The sequence below is a fragment of the Suncus etruscus genome, chromosome 6 (genome assembly GCF_024139225.1).
Source record: "Suncus etruscus isolate mSunEtr1 chromosome 6, mSunEtr1.pri.cur, whole genome shotgun sequence".
In the NCBI taxonomy this organism is placed as follows: Eukaryota; Metazoa; Chordata; class Mammalia; order Eulipotyphla; family Soricidae; genus Suncus; species Suncus etruscus.
Window position 1 is genome coordinate 62971013 of NC_064853.1, and position 9751 is coordinate 62980763.

The 9751-nt window shown below is 31.4% G+C and overlaps 1 non-coding gene across 1 annotated transcript; it reads left to right on the forward strand.

Annotated features, from left to right (window-relative positions):
* Positions 1 to 8910: 8910 nt before the first annotated feature.
* On the forward strand, positions 8911 to 9017 carry LOC126012953 (U6 spliceosomal RNA). Its single transcript, XR_007497294.1, has one exon. It is a non-coding gene; the product is annotated as a U6 spliceosomal RNA (small nuclear RNA).
* Positions 9018 to 9751: the final 734 nt, after the last annotated feature.

Consider the following 9751-nt stretch of genomic DNA (forward strand, 5'->3'; position numbering starts at 1 on the left):
GGCCCCTCAATCTATTTATTTTGATCTATTTGAACAATCTATAAAAAACATTTGAAGGTTTTTCAAATAAGAAAAATAATTTGAAGGTTTTCTTATTTTTATTCTGTTTATATTGCTCATAGAAGTTGAATTATCAAACATCATAAAAATATAAAAAATTATAGAAAATGGAAAACACCTAATCATTTACACAATATAATTAATAATTTATTATGTCATATAGTCATATTAATATTTAGTAATATAAAGTCCTACTGAATATAGATATTTCAGCAATGGTTTTCTAAAATTTGTATAATATAAGTATTAAATTTAAACTATTTACAAATAAAATCATAAAATATTCCTAATACTATTATATTTTCAATTTTCTCATGAATATCAACTAGACATATTATAAATACATGATTATTACATATGCTTAAACACCTGCCTCTTTTCATTGTAACACATAACCAAAATAAAATAGATGCCTAAATAAAATATAGTGTGTTTTTAAACTACATTATATTTTTGTTCTACAGATTTTATTCAAAGTACATTTTTGATTCACTCTGGAGGTATGAATAATGCTTAATTATTCAGAAAATTGGGCATTTCAAATAAAGGACAAACTTTTCTTTAATGATAGGACAGTTAACTACAAGATGCCATATAACTTTTCTAAGGAATGAAAGTCACTGAGGGTATCAGAAGTACAAAGATCTGCAGATCACAACAGTTCATATTTTGTTGATATGCAAGGCCAGGTCTTTGGATTTTACATACAGTGATTCCCAGCTTCAAAAATATTTAATATTAATACAGATACTAATTGATGTCAATGTGCAGAAATGAGAACAGTGGTTCATCCATGACTAGATACACTGCTTGGTTACATTGGCCTGGTGGGGGGCCAGTTAATACATAATAATAAATAAATATAGAACACAAGATAATCCAGGAGCAGTTGAGTCTTGTGATAAAGCAGAAATAACAAAGATTCCATGCATAGAAATATGTGTTTTTTGGTTTTTTTTTTTTACTTCTTGTTTTTACTCATAAAAAAAATCAAGAAACAAGTTTTAATTGTAATTTAAAAAAATTATACAAGTATTGGAAAGAATTATCCTGAAGACTAACAACAGGAACAGTAAGTAAAATTAACAAGAAAATGCATCTATATAATTAGCAAGCCTAATGCATACTCTTTAAATTTTCACTTAGTATATAAAGAAAATTGTAGTTTGAATTTGATGTGGTAAAGCTACATTATTTTTTACAAAAGCTTTTCTAATTTGTTATGTAATTTGAATATTCAAAATAAAGTAAAATTGATTAGAATTCAACTGAAGTAATCTTTAAGAACGTAATAAAATACAAGTTAGAAAATGGACATAAAACACTCTATATAATTGATTTGTAAAATTTTTGAAGTAATAAATAAACAAAATATAGTTGAACGTCTATATGTTAGTGAAATTAGGGGCATTAAAATGTCATAAGTATTAAAATAGGCATCTGGTATAGAAATATGAAATTAGATTAAGTAAAAATAATTAATCACATTTTCTAGATGTAATTTTAAAAAAGTAACCAAAAATAAAACCTGAGTCAGGACTAAAGTTCCTCACAGAGATAAAATAAAAATAAGCCACTGAACAAGATAAATATATCCAAGTGTTCCCAAGAGGGTAAAAAAATAGCCTCACCTGGTGAGAGGTTTTGATGCTCTGAAGAAATGTTACATAACTGAGTATCCATAAAAGAACTAACAAGAATGATTTATGGAGTCTGAGGAAGATAAGAAGTATACAGAAACATAAATATAACAGCAGGTGAGAATTATTATTGGTTTTAAAAATGATGACAGCAGATAGAATATTTTTTATTATAAGCCACACGTTTTAATTTAATGGAAATTCAACAGGACCTTAAAGTAGAGCAATTGCGCAACATGCAAAAGGTATTTACTCTTTTTGTGATAAAAACATATTCCACATATAGATTAATAGTACAGGTACAATCATTAACAGTAACTTTCTGCTCTAATGAATAATGAGAGGGAGAGAAAAATAAGCCAAAAGCAAGATGCATGTTTAATTTAAAGATTTAGATTATACAAACTGACTTTAACCATAAAATATTTTAATTTTTAATTCTCCACAGACCAAATGCTTCTATTTATGGTAAAATATGTGAATTAAAAAAGAAGGACACTGACATGACTATTAAATAGTTTAAGATGAAATAGTTTTACTTATTTAGAATAAAATATCTAATAACTATCTTTTAATACTTTTTGTTATTTCTGAGTTTTATGTTACAATTTTGACCCTTTCATCTCCATTTAAATTTGTTTTCCTCTCTATTTTGTTTTATCTTCATGAGTATAGCTAAGGGATTTTTAAATTCACTTTACTTCTTAAAAAAAGGGGGGGTTAGAAAAATTGCTTCAACTATAAGAATACAAGCCAAGTTGAATATCCACACAATATATATGAAGCAATTTTTCTAACTGGAGATGAAAGGGTCAAAACTGATAAAGAGCTAGGAAAAAGTCCTGAGCACAGGTAGATGTAACCCAAACAATGCAAATTCAAAAGAAAAATGAACAAAAAAAAAAAGCCTGGAAAACATTTTTGTTATTTCTTGATTATTAATCAGTAATTTTTCTTTGATTGTTATTTTATATTTTCTACTAACTTGTAATTCTTTTATTGTATTTTTTAAATTTTAAAAGCCATAATGTTGAGTTATTTATTTGAGATTTTTATTCTTTCCCAATGTAAGATTGAACTTTTATAAACTAGTTCCTGAGTACTACATTTGTGGGTGTGGTGGGTTCTGATATTTTGTGTCTTTATTCTCATTTATTTCAAATAATCTTTTTATTTCTTGCTTTGTTTTACTCTTTGATTCAATTTGTCAGTAGAGTGTTGAAAGTGTATTCAAATTTTCAAATGTTTGTGGTTTTCTTTACCAAACTTTAGTTTATGATCTATTTCTAAATTTATGACATTGTGATCTATAAAATAATACTGGTTATTATTTCTATGTGAGTAGGTTTATAAAGAGATTTTTTTTGTGAGAAGTTTGTTGTATATATCCTGAAAGTTAGTATGTTCATTACAAAACATTTGAATTTTGTTAGGTGGATGATTCTGTTGTTCATAAATTACTTTCTTTCCTTTAAATTATTCATATATATAGACATTAATCTCTTACATACATTATCTCTGATTCATTTTCCCAGTGAATAATGTGGGGTAATAAATTCTTCCACTTTTATTGTGTTGTATTAATGTAAGTACATTTATTTATATATATGTTTAACTCATATATATATACATATATATACATATATATTTTGTTTGTTTGTTTGTTTTTTGCTTTTTGTGACACACCTGGTGATGCTCAGGGGTTACTCCTGGATATGTGCTCAAAAGCTTGGGGAACCATATGGGACCCTGGTTGATCAAACCACGGTTCATCCTAGGTCAGTGTCTGAAAGGCAAGCTCTTACCGCTTGTGCCACCTCTCTGGTCCCTATTTATGTGTTGTTTTTTTTTTTTTTGATAAGCTGTGAGGTTCTTTATTTGGTTCATGTATGTTGATACAGATAAAGCTGTATCTCATAGGTTCCTTCATCATGGCTATCTGTATTATTTTCTTTAGCTTTAATTCTATCTGGTTAGATACAACTTATTTCTATTTTTTTTTTTTTTTTTTTTTTTTGGTTTTTGGGCCACACCCGGTGACGCTCAGGGGTTACTCCTGGCTATGCGCTCAGAAGTCGCTCCTGGCTTGGGGGACCATATGGGACGCCGGGGGATCGAACCGCGGTCCGTCTCCTAGGCTAGCGCAGGTAAGGCAGGCACCTTACCTCCAGCGCCACCGCCCGGCCCCTCAACTTATTTCTATTTTTAAAGAAAAATCTACTTATATGTTTTCTAATGACTTGTTTTCATACTTTAATACTGTCACTGTGTTCTCAAGAAATGTAAATGTGTTTTTAGAAACAGGAAAATATCGTATTTTATTACTGTGATCTGAACTCAGAATAATCTTCTGCTTCTGTTTGGGTGCTATATGGTGCCAGGGACAGAACCAGGGGCTCCCATATACAAGAAAAATACTGTTGGATTAGTGACTGGGTCTTACTCTACTCAGTATTCATTCTCCACCCTTGGGTGTGATCTGGTGATTGGATTACTGGGTCCCTCTCTTTTTAGTATTACTTCTCCACCATAGGATCTGGTTTTTGCTAATAAAAGCCCAGGATTCAGGAAGGCACTCACTCAATTTCCAGTCTTATTCCACTAAGCTGCTTTACTTCTTAGGAACAGAAGGCTTGGGAGGTGGTATTCCTGGCTTGCATGTTGGAATTCCTGAATCTGTTCTTGCACCTATTCACTGGAAAATTTCTTGCATCAAAAGTTGCTTCCATACCTATGTCTTTCCAGGTCCTAGTTTTGGAACCTGAGGATTTCACAGCAAGTACACTTCTTACTGTTTTATTCCTCTTTCTACATGGATGTTACTTCAATTCCAACTTGGCAACTGTTTCCTTTTTGATATAAAAGTTCACTTCATAAAATTTAGATTTCATTTAAATTTATAAATTTAAAAGGTGTTTGTTTTCATGTTTAATAAGGACTTTGGTTGTTTTTGCTATTAGTTTCTCTCCAATCATTGGAAGCTATTTAGTATTTCTTAAACACTGGTTTTAATGCAACAGATACCTTCAGCTTTAGTTTATCAAAGAATTTTTTACTTCGTAAAATATGAAGAAATACCTTATAGTTTAGAGGATTCTTGTTTGAAATTTCTTTAGATTGGCACTTTGAACGTAGAACATTTTCTTCTTGTTTCTTGAGACTTTATTTGAGATTCATATATGAATCTTATATTCTTTCATTGTATATTTTGTTATTTGTAGATTTCTCTATTAGTAGCCTATCTCTCTGTTCTTGATATTTTAATTATAATGTGTGTTTGGTACTTTTGTGATTCTGTTTAATCTATTTTGTAGTCTTTTTTAGTATATTTTTTAAGCACCATTATTACAAACATGTTTGTAGTTGAGTTTTAGTTATATAAAATAACACTGCCCTTCACCACCAATGCTCTCCAACTCTTTCCTCTCCCAACCCCTGCCTATATTCAAGACAGGCATTCTATTTCCTTCACTCATTACCAGTGTCATAATAGTTGCCAGTGTAATTATTTCTCTAACTGAATTCACCACTTTGTGGTAAGCTTCATATAATGAGTGGGTCCTGCAAGCCCTCATCTCAACTGTCTCTGTGTATTTTTACAATAATGTTTTTTTTTATTTTTCTTATATCCCATAAACTAGTGAGACTATTATGTTTCTATATCTCTCCCTCGTATTTATTTCACTTATCATAATAGTTTTCATGTCCATTCATTTAATGACTTCACTTTTATGATGACTTCATAGTATTCCATTGTGTAAATGTACCACAGTTTCTTTAGCCACTCATCTGTTTTGGGGCATCGCAGTTGGTTTCAGATTCTGACTATTGTAAATAGTGCTGCAATGAATATAGGTCTTCAGAAGGCATTTTTGTGTTATGATTTTGTGTTTTTTAGATTATATCCTTAGGAATTGAATAGATAGATAATATGGGAGCTCAATTTTCAGTTTTTCGAGGAATCTCCTTATTGTTTTTCATAATGGCTGGACTAGATAGCATTTCCACCAGCAGAGAATGAGAGTTCCTTTCTCCCCACATCCCCACCAGTAATGATTGTTCTTGTTCTTTGTGATGTGTGTCAGACTCTGTGGAGTGAGGTGGTACATCATTGTTGTATTGATTGATGAATTCCACAGATAGGGATAGAATACTAAAAGCCGTAAGATCAAAAAGGGAAACCACATTTAGAGGAGCATCTTTAAGATTAACAGCAGATATGTCACAAGAAACCCTCAAGGCCAGAAGGCAGTGGTGGTCTATAGTGACAAAACTTAATAAAATGAATGCATTGCCTAGAATACTGCACCCAGTAATATTCACTTTCCAGTTTGAAGAAAGTATACATAGCTTCATGTCTAAACAGCAGCTGTTTAGTACTCTTTGTGTCACCTTTATAATGCACCAGTCTCCTTCTTAAGACTGTTAAAGTTATATGCTGTTATCTATTTTACTAAACATTTCTTAACTTTTTTCTTCCTCTCCTTATGTAATTTATGTTATTTGGAGGTTTACCTATATTAATTTTAAATAGCTTAAATTTATATTTTGATGAATTTACTCAGTACTTTATGCTGTGTGTCTTCTGGTAGTGATTTAATTGTTGTCATTGTCATGCTTATCCCAAATGCTGCTACTGCATTCTTTAATTCATCATTTCTGTTTGAGTGAATTATCTACATTTTTTCCACAAGCATTTCTTCCTGTTTCTTTTCATCTCTCTTTCCATAATTCATTTCACTAAATACCAAGAGCATTGTTGCTGTGAGGCCATCTTCATACAACATCAGAACTTATGAGGTACTTGAAGTCTTGGCAGTGCTTCTGTCTCCATCCACGGACTGTATTAGAGGATAGCACTCTACCCACTGTACTATCACACTGGCCCATTAAATTGTAGTTTTCTTAATATGATCAATTAATGGAAGAAGGTGGAAGATTGAAGACCAAGTTTGAGTCATAGAGTTGGTAAAGAGGAGAGCTCTCCTTCTGAAGTAAAGCTAGCAGTAAGCAGGAACAAAAGTTTCTACAGGGTAGAAGAGTAAAAGCATGCATCTTCTAAAGATAGTAGCAAAGTCCATCAATCAATTGCCAAGTAAAATCAAGTCAATTTACATTTTTCTGTGATTAATATTTTTAAGGAACCTATTAGAGGATGATAAGTTGAATCTAGATACCAGTAATATCTCCTATACCAACGAATTTAAATGATAAAACTTTATACAAAAATAGCCATATAACCCTTTTATAAAAATTATTTCCCAATTTATAATTGATATAAAACATAGCTCTTATAAAGTGAAATATATATTTATTTCATTTTATGGTTGACAAATAATATGATGCTATTATCTTATAAAGGGAGGACTATTTCTACTTAAGAATTAATGGATAAAATGTTTGATTAATATTCTTGGGGTATATGCAACAATTTATTCATAAATTTAACATTCATATCTCATTTCTACACTTTCAAATGCCTATATGATGCATTTAAAGAAGCAATTTAAATTTTAAAAAGAAATGTGAGTACATTAGCCATTCTATTTTATGATGCAAAATCAATATTTTAACCACTGTAGTATAAGTTATAACAGAAATAAATTATTGCAAATTATGTACATCTTCATCAGTCTTTTTATGATTAACCTCACAAGCCTCAGTTATCCAATTCTAGTTAGCTCTTTAGAGTTATTTATAAACATACATACTAAATTGATATTTTGTATACTAAAATGACAAGAAAAACAAATATTTTGAGAAATAGTCAGTATTCCATGCCTTCACATGCCTTTTTCCCCTAAGCAAGTGCATATTTAATGATGCTCACATGTTGAAGAACAGAGTAAAGCTTAATAGGGAAGAAAACTTTATTTAAGGTAATATCATGATCTCAATTTTTGCTTCTATATTACTTGGAAGGTGGTACACTGATGATTATTAAGTTTCTATAAAACTCAATAAAAAGAACAAACAGGGTATAGTTCATTTATAATAAAAAGGATATATAATATGGGAAGTAGTATACTACTTAGAAGATATCTTCTCTTTTCTTTATTATAATCAAATCTTGAAATTTTATAGCTGTATATATGCTAATAAAATAAATATAATGACATTTTATTAAATTATTTTGGACAATAAAGCTGGCATAATTAAATACATTTACCATTTGCCTTTCTTCTTTTTCAAAGAGTCTGTTTATTTCTTCTCCCCATTTTTTGATGGGGTTAGTTGTTTTTTTCTTCTGTCAGTACCTTGTAAATTTTGGATATTAGCCCTTTATCTGATGAGTATTGGGTGAATAATTTCTCCCACTCAGTGGGTGGCCTTTGTATTCTGGGCACTATCTCCTTTGAGATACAGAAGCTTCTCAGGTTAATATAGTACCATCTGTTTATCTCTGCTTCCACTCATTTGGAAAGTGCTGTCTCCTCCTTAAAGATGCCTTTAGTCTCAATGTCCTGGAGTGTTTCACCTACATGTTGTTCTATATACCTTATAGTTTCAGACCTGATATCAAGGTCTTTAATCCGTTTGGATTTTACCTTTGTACATGGTGTTAGCTGGGGGTCTGAGTTCACTTTTTTGCAAGTGGCTAACCAGTTGTGCCAACACCACTTGTTGAATAGGCTTTCCTTGCTCCATTTAGGATTTCTTGCTCCTTTATCAAAAACTAGGTGGTTATATGTCTGAGGAACCTTCTCTGAGTACTCAAGCCTATTCTACTGATCTGAGAATCTGTCTTTATTCCAATACCATGCTGTTTTCATAACTATTGCTTTGTAATACAGCTTAAAATTGGGGAAAGTAATGCCTCCCATATTCCTTTTCCCAAGGAGTGCTTTAGCTATTCGAGGTTTTTTATTGTTCCAAATGAATTTCAGAAGTGTTTGATCCACTTCTTTGAAGAATGTCATGGGTATTTTTTAGAGGAATCGTGTTAAATCTGTACAATGCTTTTGGAAGTATTGCCGTTTTAATGATGTTGATCCTGCCAATCCATGAGCAGGGTATGTGTTTCCATTTCTGCGTGTCCTCTCTTATTTCTTGGAGCAGTGTTTTATAGTTTTCTTTGTATAGATTCTTCACATTCTTAGTCAGGTTGACTCCAAGATATTTGAGTTTGTGTGGCACTAAGATGAATGGTATTGTTGTCTTAATGTCCATTTCTTCCCTATCATTATTAGTGTATAAAGAGGCCATTGATGTGCTCGCTTCGGCAGCACATATACTAAAATTGGAACAATACAGAGAAGATTAGCATGGCCCCTGCACAAGGATGACATGCAAATTCGTGAAGCGTTCCATATTAAAAAAAAAAAAGGCCATTGACATTTGTGTGTTAATTTTGTAGCCTGCCACTTTGCTATATGAATCTATTATATCTAGAAGCTTTTTGGTAGAGTCTTCAGGGTTTTCTAAGTAGAGAATCATGTCATCTGCAATCAGTGAGAGCTTGAAGTTTTACTTTTCTATCTGGATTCCCTTGATATCTTTTTCTTGCCTAATTGTATAGCAAGTACTTCCAGTACTATGTTGAATAGGAGTGGTGAGAGAAGACAGCCTTGCCTTTTACCAGAATTTAGAGGGAAGGATTTTAGTTTTTCTCCATTGAGGATGATATTTGCCACTGGCTTGTGGTAGATGGCTTTAACTATATTGAGAAAGGTTCCTTTTATTCCTATCTTGCTGAGAGTTTTCATCAAGAATGGGTGTTGAACCTTATCAAATGCTTTTTCTGCATCTATTGATATGACCATGTGATTTTTATTTTTCTTGTTGTTTATGTTGTGTATTATGTTGATAGATTTATGGATGTTAAACCAGCCTTGCATTCCTGGGATGAATCTTACATGATCAATATGAATGATCTTCTTGATGAGGCACTGGATCCTGTTCACCAAGATTTTGTTGAGGATCTTTGCATCTGTGTTCATCAGGGATATTGGTCTGTAATTTTCTTTTTTGGCAGCATCTCTATCCTGTTTTGATATTAAGGTGATGTTGGCTTCATAAAAGCTATTTGGAAGTGTTCCTGTTTTTTTGAT